The following is a 12,947-nucleotide window of genomic DNA, read 5'->3' on the forward strand; positions in this document are numbered from 1 at the left end:
GTTAGAGACTTAAAAGAACAAACTTAGGAAAGCTGGTTAATTTTACTCTCTGTACATGAAGGCAATAATAAAGTTGCTTTTGGTCATTATTTATATAAATACTTTGAAAAGATTATGTATACATAAAGTCAAGGATGATTTTGATAATTTGTTAGAAAAATGATTACCTCAAAATTAAATCAGCCTTCCTGTCTATTATATTTTCTTTACCTGAAGTAGGCACCAACCAACAAGTGCCAATATATGACCTCAGGCAAGACATTCTGAATCTTCCTGCCTGTTTTTTCTTTTCTTTAAAATGAAGGGTTTGCATGAGATGATTTCATGATTTTGTTGTCATTAACTTCTTTGTCCCACCTATGTGTAAAGGCAATTGAGAATTAAGCTTTGGGATTGAAAGTTAGTCCTGAAATATGTAAGTGAACTTTGAGATACTGAAGCCATTTGTTGTGGAGAAATAATTAAGTTCATAGGTTTGTGATAGGAGTTTTGATTAATGATCTATGATTAATCCCACTGAATAGATTATTACCATTTTCATAATTTACAGGAATGTTTTTCAAAGTATTGTCAGACTCATTGTCTCATTTGATTCTAATTTAAGAAGCATTCATTGACCATAGACACAATTCCTGTACTCACTCATTTTATGAACAGAGGCAAGCAGATAATGAAAATTTAAGGCAGATTATGAAATACTTCAGTAAAGATATAAGCAAAGTGCATTTGGAGCAGGAGGAGGAAGAAATTTTGTCTGAGCTATTAGAGATGGCACCTGAGAAGGAAGAGAATTTTAAATTTTAAATGGAACCTTGAACACTAAGTAGAATTTCATTTGATGGATATTCACTGGTGGAAGTAGTATGCAGCAGGCACAGAACATTTCAGGTGAAGGGAAGGAGTAAAATAAAAAGTATTGAGATTAATCATGGAAAGTATTTAAAATACAGATTTTGAGTATGTTGGATCTAGATTTAAATATTTGAAAGCAGTGGCAGGCCATTGAAGGTTAATTGGTTGGTTGATTGGTTTGCTTGGGGTTTTTTTTGTTCTTCCAGTTTTATTGAGATACAGTTGACATACAGCATTATATAAATTTAAAGTGTACAATGTAATGATTTGACTTACTTACATCATGAAATGATTACCACAGTACATTGAACACCCATCATCGCATATAGATACATTAAAGAAATTTAAAAACTCTTTTTACCTTGTGATGAGAATTCTTAGGATTTACTCTTTTAACTTTCATGTATAACAGCACTGTTATAACGTTATAATTATATTATAACATAATTAACGGCACTGTTGATTATATTTATCATATTGTACGTTATATCCCTAGTATTTATCTTATAATAGAAGTTTATATCTTTTTATTACTTTCATCTAATTCCCCCTTCCCCTACCCCTGCCTCTGGAAACCACAAATCTGATCTCTTTGTCTATGAGTTTGTTTGTTTTTGGAGCATAATTGACTGACAACACTGTTAGTTCCTATTACACAACATAATGGTATATTCTGTACATTTCAAAATGTTGATAGTGATAATTCTAGTTGTCACCAGGAAAATATTACATAGTTATAGACTGTATTCCCCACACTGTACATTTCATGCCTGTGACTCATTTATTTAGTAACTGAAAGTTTGTACCTCTTAATCTCCCTCACCTATTTCTCTCCCCCTCCCCTCCCCTTCCCTCTGGCAGCCATCTTTTCTCTGCATCAATGACTCTGTTTCTGTTTGGTTATGTTTGTTCACTCGTTTTGTTTTTCATATTCCACATTTAAGTGAAGTCATCTAGTATTTGTCATTCTCTGTCTGGCTCATTTCATTTAGCGTAATACTCTCTGGGTCCATCCATGTTGTTGGAAATGGCAAGGTTTCATTCTTTTTCATGGCTTAGTAATATTCCTGTGGGGGGGGAGAGATGTCTTCTTTCCTCTATTGATGGCACTTGAGTTGCTTCCATATCTTGGCTATTATGAGATATACAGTAATACTGCAAGGAACATAGGCGTGCATATATCTTTTTGAATAATAGTGTTTTTGTTTTCTTCAAATAAATACTCAGGAGTGGAATTGCTGGATTATTTGGTAGTTATATTTTCACTTTTTTGAGGAACTGCCATACTGTTTTCCATAGTGGCTGCACCAGTTTACATTCCCACCAGCAGAGCACAGGGGTTCCCTTTTTTCCATATCCTCACCAACATTTATATTTGTCATTTTGATAATAGTCATTCTGTCAGGTGTGAGGTGAATAGCTCATTGTGGGTTTGATTTGCATTACCCTTATGATTAGTGATGTTGCATCTTTTCGTGTACCTGATGGCCATCCTAATGACTTCTTTGGAAAAACATTTACTCAGGCCCTCTGCCATTTTTTATTCAGGTTGTTTGGTTTTTTTGATGTCGAGTTTTGTGAGTTCTTTGTATATTTTGGATATTAACCCCTTATTGGATATATCGTTTGCAGATATCTTTTCCCATTCAGTCAGTGATCTTTTAGTTTTGTTCATAGTTTCCGTCACTGAGTAAAACCTTTTCAGTTTGATTTAGTCCCATTTGTTTATTTTTGCTTTTGTTTCCCTTGCCTGAGGAGACAGATCCAAAAAAATATTACCAAGACCAGTGTCAAAGACTTTACTGCCTGTGTTTACTTCTGGAAGTTTTATGGTTTCACACCTTACATTTAAGTCTTTAATCCATTTTTAATTTATTTTTGAGCATAGTGTGGGAGAGTAGTCTGGTTTGATTCTTCCATGTGTAGCTGTCCAGTTTTCCCAATACCATTTGTTGAAGAGGCTGTCTTTTCCTCATTGTATATTCTTGCCTCCTTTGTCATAGATTAATTGCTCATATAATAGTGTGAGTCCATTTTCTGGACTCTATTCTGTTCCATTGATCTATGTGTCTTTTTTTTAATGCCAGTACCATGCTGTTTTGATGACTGTAGCTTTGTAGTATAGTTTTGAATCAGGGAGTATAATACCTCCAGTTTTTGTTTTTCTTTCTGAAGGTTGTTTTTCTTTCTCAAGATTGTTTTGGCTCTTTGTGGTCTTTTGTGTTTCCATACATATTTTAGAATTATTTGTTCTAGTTATGTGAAAAATGCCATTGGTATTTGATAGGGATTGTTTGGAAACTATAGATTGCCATGGGGAATATGGTCATTTTAACAATATTAATTCTTCCAGTCTACGATTACAATATTCCTTTCTATCTGTTCGTGTTGTCTTCAATTTCTTTCATTTCTGTCATGCACTTTCCCTATAGTATAGTATAGTTTTCTTATGGTACAGGTCTTTTACCTCCTTAGTAAGATGTAGTCCTAGGTATTTTATTCTCTTTGGTGCAATTGTGAATGGAATTGTTTTCTTCATTTCTCTTTCTGATACTTCTTTGTTAATGTATAGAAGTGCAGCAGGTTTCTGTATATTAATTTTGTATCCTGCAACTTTACTGAATTCATTGATGAGTTCTAGTAGTTTTTGGTGGCATCTTTAGGATTTTCTATGTATAGTGTCATGTCATCTGCAAACAGTTAAAGTTTTACTTCTTCCTTTCCAATTAGGATTCCTTTTATTTCTTTCTCTTGTCTGATTGCTGTGGCTAGGACTTCCACTACTGTGTTGAATAGAAGTGGCGAGAGTGGACATCTTTGTTTTGTTCCGGATCTTAGAGGAAATGCTTTCAGCTTTTTTACCATTGAGTATGATGTTAATTGTGGATTTGTCATATGTGGCCTTTATTATGTTGAGATATGTTCCCTCTGTACCTGCTTTGTTGAGAGTTTTTATTGTAAATGGGTGTTGAATTTTATCAAAAGCTTTTTCTGCATCTATTGAGATGATCATGTGATTTTTATTCTTCAGTTTGTTAATGTGGTGTTTCATTGACTGATTTGTGGATATTGAACTGTCCTTGCATCCCTGAGATAAATCCCACTTGATCTCGGCTTTGGTCTTTTTAATGTAGTATTGAATTTGGTTGGCTAATATTTTGTTCAGGATTTTTGCATTTATGTTCAGCAGTGATATTAGCTTCTCATTTTTTTGTGATATCTTTGGTTTTGGTATGAAGGTGGTGATGGCCTTGTAGAAGGAATTTGGAAGTATTCCTTCCTCTACAATTTTTTGGAATAACTTGAGCAGGATACTTGTTAACTCTTCCCTAAATGTTTACTAGAATACACCTGAGATGCCATCTTGCACATCTTCACTTTCTTGGCAATGTTCTTTAAAGCACAAAAGTTTTAAATTTTGATATAATCCAATTTCTTTTGTTGTTGTTGTTACTTAGGCTTTTGATGTCATATGTGAGAAACCACTGCCAACATCAGGATCGTGAAGATTTACCCCTATGTTTTTTTCTAAGTTTTATAGTTTTAGCTCTTAACATTTAGGTCTTTGTTCCATTTTGAGCTGATTTTTATATGTGACTTAAGATAAGAATCCAACTTTTTTCTTGTCCTAGGACTATTTGTTGGAAAATTCTTTTCTCATTAAATGATGTGGGCATCCTTGTCAAAACTGAGATGATCATGGACACATGAGTTTATTTCTGGATTCTCAGTTCTGTTCAGTTGATCTATATCTTTATCCTCATGCCAGTACCATACTGTCTGTATTACTGTATCTTTGTAGTTAAGGTTTAAAGAAATGGATTGGTAAGACCTCCACCTTTATTCAAGATTGTGTTGTTGGCTATTCTGTGACCCTTGCAAGTCCATGTGAATATTATTATCTGTCAATTTCTACAAAGAAGTTAGCTGGGATTCTGATAGGGATTTCATTTAATCTTTAGACCATTTTGGAGAGAGTATTGTCAGCTTACAACTCTTGAGTCTTTCGATTGTGAACGTGGGAAGTTTTCCCATTTTTTAAGATCTTTTGAAATTGCTTGCAACAGTAATTTGTTTTCCAACTATAAATTTTGCACTTCTTTTGTTAAATTTATTCCTGAGTATTTTAATCTTTTGATGTTATCATAAATTGAATTGTTTTTTTGATTTCATTTTTTAATATTTCATGGCAAGTATATATTAACACAGTTGACTTTATGTATTGATCTTGCATTCTGTAACTTTGCTAACTTTATTAGTTCTAATAGTGGGTTCTTTAGGATTTTCTTGTCTGCAAATAGAGGTGGTTTTACTTCTCCCTTTCCATTCTGGGTGCATTTTATTTCCTCTCTTTGGCTAATAGGCCTGGCTAGAACCTCCAGTACAATATTGATGGAGCAGATGCCCTTGTCTTTTTCCTGATCTTGAGGTGGGGGGAACATTCACTCTTTCGCCATTAAGTATGTTTTCATAAGTGTCCTTTATTGAGTTGAGGAAGTTTCCTTCTTTTCCTAGTTTGTTGAGTGTTTTTGTCATGAGAGTTGTTTTTTGTCAGATGCTTTTTATATGCCCATTCAAATAATCATGTGGTTGTTTTTTATTCTCTTTTGTATTTAATCTGATGAAGTATATTATATTAATTGATTTTCAAATACTAAACCAACTTGGGATTCCTGGGATGAATCGTACTTGTTCATTCTCTGTTATCCTTTTTCTGTGTTAATGGATTTGGTTTGCTAATATGTTGTTGAAGATATTTGTACCCATATTCAAAGAAGATAATGGTTTGTAGTTTTCTTTTCTTTTGCTGTCTTCCCCTGGGTTTGGTATCAGGGTAATGCCTGCCTCACATAATGAGTTAGGAAGTATTCCCCTCCTCTTCTGTTTTTTGGAGGAGTTTTTTAAGAATTTATATTAATTCTTTAAATATTTGGCTGTGAGGTTACCTGCCTGGGCTTTTCTTTGTGGATTGTTTATTGATTGTTAAATCAGTTTCTTTATTTGTTGTAGGTCTGTTCAGTTTGTCTGTTTCTTCTAGAAACAGTTTCAGTGATTTGTCTTCTTAGGAATTAGTCCATTTCATCTAAGTTACCTAATTCAGTGGTGTACACTTGTTCATAATATTGCTTTATAATCCTTTTTATTTCTGTAAAGTTGTTAGTAATGTCTCCTCTTTCATTTCTTTTTTTTTAACATTTTTATTGGAGTATAATTGCTTTACAATGGTGTGTTAGTTTCTGCTGTATCACAAAGTGAATCAGCTATACATATACATATATCCCCATATCCCCTCCCTCTTGCTGTCCCTCTTGCTCTCCCTATCCCACCCCTCTAGGTCACAAAGCACCGAGTTGATCTCCCTGTGCTATGTGGCTGCTTCCCACTAGCTATCTATTTTACATTTGGTAGTGTATGTATGTCCATGCCACTCTCTCACTTTGTCCCAGCTTACCCTCCTCTTTCATTTCTGATTTTGATAATTTTAATCTTTCACCTAGCTAAAGGTTTATCAGTTTTGTTCATCTCAAAGAATCAGCTCTTGGTTTCATTGATTTTTCTTTATTTTTAAGTTTCATTAATTTCTGCTCCTTTATTTATACTCTTTATCATTTCCTTCCATCTCCTAGCTTTAGATTTAGTTTGCAGTTCTTTGTCCATTGTCTTAAAGTAGAAGATTAGGTTATTAATTTGAGATTTTCTTCTTTCATAATACATTTGTACCAGTGTCTTTTATAAGACGTTTATACCAATGAATTTCCATTTGCAAGGATTTTAGCTGCATAAATTTTGGCATATTGTGTCTTCATTTTTATTCATCTCAAAGTACTTTTTAATTTCCCTTTCGAGTTTTTCTTTCACCCATTGGTTATTTAAGAATGTGTTTATTTCCATATATTTGTGAATTTCCTAAATTTCTATCTGCTTTTGATTTCTAATTTCATTCTGTTGTTGAGAACATACTTGATATTATTTCATTCCTTTTGAATTTAGTGAAGTTTGTGCAGTGACCTAACATGTCCTCTCCTGTAGAATGTTTCATGTGCAGTTGAGAAGAATGTATATTCTGTTGAGGTGAGGTGTTCTTTAGGTATCTGTTAGGTCTAGTGTTTTTTAGAGTGTTGTTCAGGTCTTCTGTTTCTTTTCTTGCAGATCCTTCTATCTAGTTCTTTTATGCATTGTTAAAAGTGGGGTATTGAAGTCTCTTAACTATTATTGTTGAAATGTTATTTCTTCCTTCATTTCTGTCAATTTTTGCTTCATGTGTTTTGTGTTCTGCTAAAGTGTTTCATCTTATGATTAGAATAGCCCACTTCAGCTTTCTTTTGATTGTTGTTCATATGCTATATCTCTTTCCATCTTTTTTACTTTGAGTCTTTTTCATATCAATGAATTTAAACTATGTCTCCTATAGACAGCATGGTTGGATATTGTTTTATCTAATCTGAAAAATCTCTGCCTATTTATTGGGCTGCTTAATCCATTCACATTTAATGTTATTATTGGTATGACTAGATTGATGGCTGTCTTTTTTTGTTTGCTATGTGTCACTTCTTTTTTTGTTTTTCTATTCCGCCTTTAGTGCTTTCTTTTGCATTGAGTACCTGTTTTCTAATGTGACGTTTTAATTTATTTCATGGGCTTTTTTCTCTACCTATATTTTTTGTTATTTTCTTAGTGGTTGCTAGGGCTTTCCATATACATATTAACATAATAGAATAAGCTTCAGGTTTATACTAACTTAATTCCAGTTAGATATAGAAACATTACTCTTTTATGCCTCTGTTCCATTTTCCCTCTTTTTGTGGTATATATGTTATAGATATTATACCTATAAATGTTACAAACCCAACAATACATGTTATAATTATTACTTTATATAATGTTATGACTTTTAAAGAAGCTTAGAGGAGAAAGGAGAGTAAGTATATATTTATAATTTCTGTTATATTAACCTTATTTATCATTTCTGGTTGTCTTTCTTAATTCCTATGAATTCAACTTACCATCTAGATTTATTGACCTAGCCCAATACTGCTTTGCTCCCACCTACTTCTTTGTGCTATTATTGGCAAATATACTACATTTCTGTTATAGGCTCAACAGTCTCAACAATTTGATATATACATTTTGTTTTCTATAATTAGTTTTTAAGTCATTTAAGAGAAAAGGAAATAGTCAATTATTTTGTCTTTTATAATTACCTTTACCAGAGTTGTTTCTTCATGTGGATTCAGTATTACGACTGGTGTCACTTACTTTCAGCCTCAAGAACTTCCTTTAGTGTTTTCTGTAAAGCTGGTATGCCAGCAAAAAATTCTCTCAGTTTTTGTTTATTCAGGAATGTTTGTTTTTGAATGATATCTTTGCCTGCATATAGATTTCTTGGTTAAGAGGTTTATTCTGTGAATATGCTAACCCACTGCCTCTGGCCTCCATCATTTCTCCTGAGAAGTTTCTGCTATTAACCTTATTGTAGTCTCCTTGTAAAAAAATAAGTCTTGTTTTTCTCTTACTCCTTTCAAGATTTTCTATTTATGTTTGGTTTTTGCATTTTTGCTGTGATATGTGTATTTGGGCATCTTTTTGCATTTACTCTGTTTGGAGTTCATTGAGTTTCCTGTAGATTGTTTTTCAATTAATTTTGGTAAGTTTTCAGCCATTATTTTATTAAATATTTTTTATTACTTCTTTCCTCTTTTTCTGGTATCCGCATTATGTTTATGTTGTCATTCTTATTGGTGACCTACATTTCTCTGTGGCTTTGTTCATTTTTCTTCTTTTTTTTTCCCCCCTCTGTTTTTGGATTGTATCATCTCTTCCAGCCTATCTTCAAATTTGTTAATGCTTTCTTGTTCTTCACATATGCTGTTGAATTCCTCTAGTGAGTTTTTCATTTCAGGTATTTCACTTTTGAAATCCAGAATTTTCTGTTGGTTCTTTTTATCATATCTATCATTGATATTCTCTATTTGATTATTATTGTCAATCAAATTGGGACATTGATTATTGTCCCTTCCTTTACTTCTTTAATTATGGTTCCATAGTTCTTTGCTCATATTTATAATGGCTACCTTTAAGACTTTGTTTAATCCAACATCTGGTTACTCTCACGGGCACTTTCTGTTGCCTGCTTTTTTTTCTGTTTTATACGTTATGCTTCATACTTTCCTGTCTTTGTCCATGTCTCATAATTTTTCCTTAGAAATTGGACATTTTCAATAATATATTGTGGCACTCTTCATACTCGTTTCCCCCACCCCCCAAGCCAGGTTTATTGTTGTTATTTGCTTGTTTATATGTTTCATGAACAGCTACATTTTTTGAGTGAAATGTATTCCACCTCCCTCTTCCGCCTACAGTGCTGAACCTTTTATGTTTCTCCTTGGCACAGCCTTGGATATGCCCATAGTTACTCTGGGATGACAGTGGTTTTAAAAAGGGTCTCTTGGTGTCTTTCCCTGAACATACCCTTCTGTTAAGCCCCACTAATTGCAGGAGGCTCCTCCTAGCTTTCCCCCCACCTCCCCTCCCCCAAGGTTCTCTCCTGTAAACTAGCTGGCCTCCATATTTTGTCTGTATTTCCAGCGATTCTACACATGTCCTCCATTTGTCTTTCACCTCGGCCTTCACTGTTTTTGAGCATGCTCTAAAGTTTGAACTTCCCCAGCCTCTATTGCAAATGAAATCACTTTCTCTTGGAAGGTATTAAGAGCTGTTTTAAGGCCTGCCTCTCCCCCCAGGCACAATCTCTGAGCCAAGTTCTAAAGCTTGGTGTGGGAACAGTGGTCCACTTCTCTCTGGGTGACACTCCTGCTTTAGGCCCTGAGGGCTAAGTGGAGCATAAGAGCCTCACATCTTCTCAGCTTGCCTCTCCCAGCTTGGAATCAATGTCTTATAAGCCAGGACAAGGGCATTTGAGGCCCCAGTATTCTCAGCAGTGCTACCCCCAGGATAGCCTCTGGCTAAGCAGTGGGGACAGGGCAGAAAAGGGGAGCCCCCACCTCTCAGCCCCTACAATCCCCTACTTGCCCAGAACTTAGCCCTAGCAATAGGTAGGTGGGAGCAGGATAAGAAATGCTGATATCATGCTCTTCCTGGGAAGATAGACTTCTACCTGAGATTTGCAGGCGGAGCAGCCCTCCTGTGTTCTGGGCTTCACCAGTCTGCAATTCCTGTTTTCTTGAGTTAGGAAGCAGTGAGAGGGGAGTGGTCTTGGTTTAGATATCACAAATTCTTACTGAATTTTCATAGATTTCCTTAAATATGTTTCTTTCTTTGCTATATGCCCTTAGAACCATTTCCAGAGACTTTAAATGGTTGAGTTTTTATAATTTTCTCCAGTTTTGCTGGGGAGCAGATTTGTGGAGCTCCTTATGCTGTCATGCTGGTAGTTGACACGTTTTACATTTTTAAAGGAGAAAAATTATAGCAAATATAATTGCATTCACACACACAGACACACACAGTGGATAGGTTTCTTAATTATTTGTCTCTACTGGTCCTTAATCCATGTATAAAAATAGTGCTAGTTGATGAGAGTTCTTTTAGGCAAAGATGGAATGGGGAATAGAGAGGGACACATTCATTTTATTCTGCTTAAATTGATGGTGAAACTGATTTTTCCATTGAGCTCTTTACATTTGTTCACTAAAAATATGAAGTACATTTTTATTAATTTTGTGATCTAGGTCAGAATACTAATTCAAAGATTTTTGTGGTCAGTTGGGTTTGCTAGAGAGAGAGGCATCAACTTAAAAAATTTGCACAACCTAAAAGCTGAGAATTATGTTTTATTTGGTGGACTTACTGAGAAGCCACTATATTTGAGGAAAAGTCATAAAATTATAAATCACATCAGTTCATCTAGTCCCATGTAATTAATTCCTGTTGATCTGGATGAAGTCGTCAGGTTTTCTGTTAAAGTTTTGTAACTTCTTACCTAGTTCAGGGGTATGACCTAAAAGTTATAAGGAACAGTATTTACCAAAGGTTCCTTTTATGAATCTTCTTTTATGAATCTTCATTTTTTAAAAGCATCAGAGTAAAACAGTGATTGTCTATAAATGACAAGATTTAAAATGGCATGGTTAATGATCTGATTACAATGCAATTGACAAGAAACTTGGCTGTTTCTGTGACATACAACATTTTAAGATAATTAGGAGTTATGACTAATAACATTATACCAGGGCATATCAGATTTTTAGGAATTAAATTTTGGAATATCTACACTAATGACATTTACCTATACAGTATAACCTTAGAAGATTTATCTCCAATAAATGGCAATGCTCCTCAAGTAATTTAACATACCATATAAGCCTAATTAGTTTAACATTCCTTTCTGAGATGTCTCACAATTTCTTTGAAGCATCCTAGAGTTAGCTGGAGGTCAAAAGAACTTCAGTTAGAATTTTATGTTTGGGAAGTTTGTCAAAAATATCAAAAAGTTTCAGAACGCTTGGTAAAATCACTGTGAAACAATACTTGTTCACTTAACCATAGAGATAAAAGATTTCACAAATACAGATCACTTAAAGGCAAAGAAACTCATACAATCTGTTATCAAAAGCAGTACTCCCAGAAAACTTGGTTCTCTTAACAGAGAGGAACCAAATCCAGTCTTGCACCAGCCTACTTTTGATAACAAAATCCATTTACATAATCAAATTTAATCTAATCCCAGCCTGACCATATACAAAACTCCTTTTCAGGGTTCCTTTTACAAACCTTCCACAATTTTCTGTACTCTTATTAGTTTGTCCCTTATATTTTCATCTAGAAACAGCTGGCTCTAGGACAAAACATTCTTTCCCCTTAACAAAATATATTTTCATTCCTCATGCCTTCTTTTGCATACATTTCATTTTCCTTACATACGGAAATGTTTCCCTTATTATCTTTAGTAACTTCAACTGCATATTACAACTGAACCCTTAAAAACCTTAATTTATAGAAAAAACCAACAAACAGCAAGTAATTGTGAACTTTTTGTCATACCAGCATTTCCTGGTTGGAATATTCCATAACCTAGAAACATCCATCTTCTCATAGCATAATTTCTTTCCTCAGTGTGGTATAAGATGTGTCTAATAAACCCAAATTAGTTCCCTCTTGTAAGGAGACAGAGGTAGGTAAATTTAGACCTGTTTAGCAACTAATGTTCTAGTGTTTTATCTTATTTGAAATAACCTGGATATTCAGTGAGTTCCCATCATTTAACTTAACTTACAAAACTCAGGTTACCAAAAATCTGGAAAAACTATTTTAGAGAGACATACCCAAAGCATAATTATTCCTAAAAGAGTTCACCTGAAAACTCTTATCTCATTTACCTTTATTTTGTAACTTATGAAAATCATACCAAGTTAAATTTTTTCTTGCTGACAAACTATATAACAGAAATAACATGAATTTATTGATTTTCAGTAAACCTAGGTACAATAAAAGTCAGACATGTCTGTATTGATATTTCCTAGATCATGTGAACCTGAAATTCATTCTGGCCAGTTTCTTTTTTATATATATAATTTTATTTATTTATTTATTTTTATTTTTGGCTGTGTTGGGTCTTCGTTTCTGTGTGAGGACTTTCTCTAGTTGCAGCAAGCGGGGACCACTCTCCATCGCATTGCGCGGGCCTCTCACTGTCGCGGCCTCTCTTGTTGCAGAGCACAGGCTCCAGATGCACAGGCTCAGTAGTTGTGGCTCACCGGCCCAGTTGCTCCGCGGCATGTGGGATCTTCCCAGACCAGGGCTCGAACCCGTGTCCCCTGCATTGGCAGGCAGATTCTCAACCACTGCACCACCAGGGAAGCCCCCAGTTCCTTTTATATTTAGAAATATTTATAAGCACTTACTTTTAAGTCAATTAAGTAGAACTCTTTTATAAGTTTAATTTTGGTAATGTTTTCCAGAGGTAGAGACATCTCATATATATAATGTACACACATACATATAAACAGACAAAATCAGAGATCTCACAGCTTCACTTTAAAAAGTTAAGAATCAGGTATTAAAATATAAACTTACTAGTTTATATATAACAGTTGGAATAAGTTAAATTTGCTGAGATGAATAGGGCTTCACTATTT

General features: G+C 34.3%; 1 protein-coding gene across 1 annotated transcript in view; it reads left to right on the plus strand.

Annotated features, from left to right (window-relative positions):
* The window catches only part of MTREX (Mtr4 exosome RNA helicase), a 127,552-nt gene that overhangs the window by 69,564 nt on the left and 45,041 nt on the right, over positions 1-12,947 (plus strand). The window lies entirely within an intron of this gene.

Source organism: Mesoplodon bidens (assembly GCF_964165515.1).
Source record: "Mesoplodon bidens genome assembly, chromosome: 4".
In the NCBI taxonomy this organism is placed as follows: Eukaryota; Metazoa; Chordata; class Mammalia; order Artiodactyla; family Ziphiidae; genus Mesoplodon; species Mesoplodon bidens.